General features: G+C 36.3%; 1 long non-coding RNA gene across 1 annotated transcript; it reads left to right on the top strand.

Annotated features, from left to right (window-relative positions):
• The first annotated feature begins 2,392 nt into the window (after positions 1 to 2,392).
• On the top strand, positions 2,393 to 3,837 carry LOC123398379. The gene is made up of 2 exons (XR_006610144.1): positions 2,393 to 2,429; positions 3,529 to 3,837. It is a non-coding gene; the product is annotated as an uncharacterized LOC123398379 (long non-coding RNA).
• Positions 3,838 to 4,199: the final 362 nt, after the last annotated feature.

Below are 4,199 nucleotides of genomic sequence, written 5' to 3'. Positions count from 1 at the left end.
ATCCAACGGCGCGGCCTCCACGACTGTGCGGTGACGACTCGATGTCTTCCCACCAGGTGGTAGGACGAAGTCCCTTAATCTGTTGCTTCTCATCGAGATTTGGTTCAGTTTTTCTGCTGACTTGCATGGGCGAAATCCTTTCCCTTTTTTCCTTACTTAACTAATGATCCAGCCCATGTATAGGGTAGAATGCATAATATGTATAGATTGATGTATGGTCACATTGTACATTAGTTGTGATCAATGTTCTATATAATATTTTATAGATACAACACTGATGTATGATTTTTGCAAGACGTACTAATGAATCATGTGTTTGTGATATCATGTTGTGTTAGTGAAATGCGAGCAACATGCAGTAAAATCCACCAAGCAACGAGATGCCTCATAACCAATTGGGTTTGGTGTCCACTATAGTTGGCTCTGACTGGTTTTTATCTTATTAGACATGCAGTTCCAAACTTTCAATGGATGAATTCTTTTGAAGGTTGATCTGAATCACATGGTATGTGATGATGCATCACCTGTGGAAGACGAGGTGTGTGGCGGTGGGAGTTCATTGGTTAGGCTTTAGTTTGGATGAGAGAAACATGTACTAATATACACCCATTCAAAATTACATTGCACCAAAGGCTCTGGTTTGGTGAGTACTTAAACAACTACTACTTTGTTTCTTCATACATAAGTTGGTAGTGTGAATCATTGTGATAACCCTCGTTACTGCTCCAAAGAATTTCAGGTATCAATTAAATGCGATCCTTGGTGGTAGATTGGAAGCTTGCTAGATGTTTCTCACAAAGGGCATATCTGCTGGTATTTAAGAAAAACCAACGTTAGGCTTTTGTAACTACAATTTCAGTACATTCATATGTGCCTCTTTAGTCGTTTCTTTCTGGTTTGTTCTATGCTTTCTGTTATATCATGGGCTGGCTTATTCTTTAGTAATAGTACCCTCCTTGGCAAAGCTATGGCCTGGCTTTGTTATTTGAATACACTTGATTTTTTCCTTATGACCATTACAAAATGGTGTTAAAATTTACTTGCTTGGCAGAACTGTAAGCTGATTTATGAGGCTCACAAAAAAACCATACATGCTTTATATGAACTGGTTTTCACAAACATAGAAATGTCAGTAGCCTGTCATATGAACTTGCTATCCTGTGAATGAAGACCAATGATTAAATCCAGCTCCTTACAGAGTGAAATGGAGTTTCTCAAAGAAAAAATGCTATGAGAAAAAAGGTTGGTAGTGATTTTCCTTTTTCGATCTGAAGTAATTTGCAGAAGAGTGTGTTCAGCCATGCTAAATTATAGAATAAAATGACCACGGAGTTAGTCATGGTCATGTTGAATTGAAACAAGTGTACCTAAACTGATACATGTACCATGTTCTGCCGTTTGTATAGAGTTCTGGATGTGCTTTGTTCTTGTGTTAGTAGTTTGGTGATTGTAGTCCCTCATCTCACAGAAACCTAAACTTCCAAAAACATTTATTGGGGATTTGTTTTTAGGGTCAGTCGAAGAGCGAGTGTGAAGAATGCACCAAAGATTGTCTTACTAGATCGATTCATGCCTTTGTGAAGTTGATTGGCGTTTTAAACCATAACCTGAGACGTCTATTGTGTACTTAAGAACTAATAAAGAGACGTCTATTGTGTACTTAAGAACTAATAAAGAACAGCCTGAGACGTCTACTGTGTACTTAAGAACTAATAAAGAACATGCGTGGTTATTTTCTTAATGTTACTCAATAATTCTGTGTGCCCTCGACGCTGCTATGTATGGAGCATTTGATCAATATTGTGAACTTTTTTTTCAAGCCAGTACCATCATCTTGTAGCGGTCAATCTTTTCATCCACTGTAAAAGTTCTCCAATTTTTTTATGTTGTTCTTTTCATTCGTAAATCAATATTTTTAATGGCATTGCTTTGCGCTAACAGTTTGATACGCCAACTGGCAGTAGCACACCTGTAGCAGATCTGATAATGATACTGGAAAGATTGTTGTACATTTCTAGAAAATATTATACAGCCATATAACTTTCTAAAAACACTGTTGACTCTAAGGTATAAAAAATAATGGCATCTGATATGAGCGGTCTTAAATATGGTTGCTTCTCTCTCAAGTAGAAAATTGTTGGTGAGGGAGTACAAAGATAAAAGTAAATAAAATCAGGGTTGATCGCAACATGTTGATGTCTCACTCGATGTTGTTCCAATTTGGCTTTATATATGTTTCTATTGATATATCCCTACTTCTTTAGTCATATTACGTCAACACTTGGCCTACCTTCACCCTCGCCATCCTCTGGAAGCTTGTATTCTGTAACGAGATGCACTCCCCCTAGATACTATTCGGAACACTATCTCAGATTTTACGCTTTGGTCTAAAGGTATGAGCAGAGAAGTCTTACGTGCCACAAAACAAGGTAACATACATTCCGAGCAATCATTTTCTTTGAATGTAATGAAAACAAATAATGCATGAGAGAGATATGGAGCTCAGCTCTTTCCTTTGTCGATCTATATGCTTCTCCGAGTAAATCCTTGCATCTTAGAGGCTTGAACAACCGTTCGTTCATGTTTTGATAGCAGTTTTCTTTTTAAATATTATAGGTCTAAATATTAATAGATTATGAGGCTTACCTTTTCTGGAACCAACCATTGTTGCATGTAATGAACGGATCTCCACCAATATTAGTCTTGCCATACCAGCTTCCAAGGAATTAGGGCACAAGTTTTTCAGGTTTTACTGCTTACAAGTTGCAAATTAGGCCCTCTTTAGTTACAATGAAATAAATATCTTCCATCAGCTTTAACAAACACAAAAATGCACCTCTACACAGCCACAGGGAGTTTTCCACGCTCCAGATAGGTTTGTGCATATTAATATCTAAATGATTGTGGCTTGGTTTTAATTTATATTGGCCGAGACTGCTTTCCGTGTGCATAATCACTAAAAGAACTCTTTATAATCATTGCACTAGAAAGTCATCCATGCCAATGCGGTGATCTCAAGGTGTTGTTGCAAAAAAAACATCATTTTTATTTATTTTTCTATTATAGGTAGCTGCTTACAGTATGGAAAATTAGTGTTGAAATATATGATAAGAAATATTATCTACTGTAGCATGTTCATGTATCATTCCGGTCAAATAGATACATGGTTCATTCCAGTACTGTTTGTTTCATAATGGTTACATTTATTTATATTTTCTGCTGTATTAAATTGTTCGCTCATCATTGTGACATGATATGATATGTGAAGTTAGTGTGTTAATATGTTATGTAAGAGGCATGCTACTTGTTTACTACTCCCTCGTCCCAAAATAAGTGACTCAACTTTGTACAAATTTTAAAGTTAGTATAAAGTTGAGCCACTTATTTTGTGACAGAGGGAGCATTTTTTTAGCTTGTAATGTCACCTCTTCTATCACAAAGTACATAGTCTCCTTTGTTTTCTTCTGGTAAAAAATACATACTCTCCTTTGTACATAAAGAATTACTGTATGTTCCATGGTGGATCAGGTAGAAGAAGATGGAGACGCAAACGGTTTTGACCAACAGATTGCTATTCATTTCAATCTTGCAATTGAGGTTTAAGCCTCAAGAATCAGTCTTGCAGATCAATTGCAACGGTGTGATCAATAGATTGTTTAACGAAAAACAACTGAAAAGAGCCATGAGAGCAGAGAAGGCTATTTATTTCTCTTCTTAGTTTTGCTATTTTTAGACAAGCTGCTTTTGCGGCACTTGTATGCACACAAAAGGTATTCGTCTCGAACATGAATGTATGCACAAAACAAGTATCATGCATATTGGTATGATGGGAATTAAGTCCATTTGCCTTTAGTTTTGTATCTGTTTTTCTTTATTTCTGGAAGTTGGAAATGTGCTCATGTGCTTGTTGTTTTTCGATTTGGTAGATTTTTCGGAGTTCTTCTGATTAAGACACAATACATAATTTTGATATATATACGACACTTGGATAAATGCATGGCTTCTCATATACTAGGCTGCTAATCCGAGTCTTAAGGTTATTGCATAGCTCTTACAACAAGGAAGCACCCCTTTTCCAAGTATAGGTTCGATATCCAATGACAAAAGTCAAATATAAGGCGTTGTCAATCCATGATGTAGCAAATTATGCAAGCACACATATATATTTTTATATACATCAGTGCAATAAATATAAATTG

This window comes from Hordeum vulgare, chromosome 5H (genome assembly GCF_904849725.1).
Source record: "Hordeum vulgare subsp. vulgare chromosome 5H, MorexV3_pseudomolecules_assembly, whole genome shotgun sequence".
Classification (NCBI taxonomy): Eukaryota; Viridiplantae; Streptophyta; class Magnoliopsida; order Poales; family Poaceae; genus Hordeum; species Hordeum vulgare.
The sequence above is the reverse complement of the archived record's forward strand: the minus strand, read 5'-3'. Positions and strand labels throughout refer to the sequence as shown.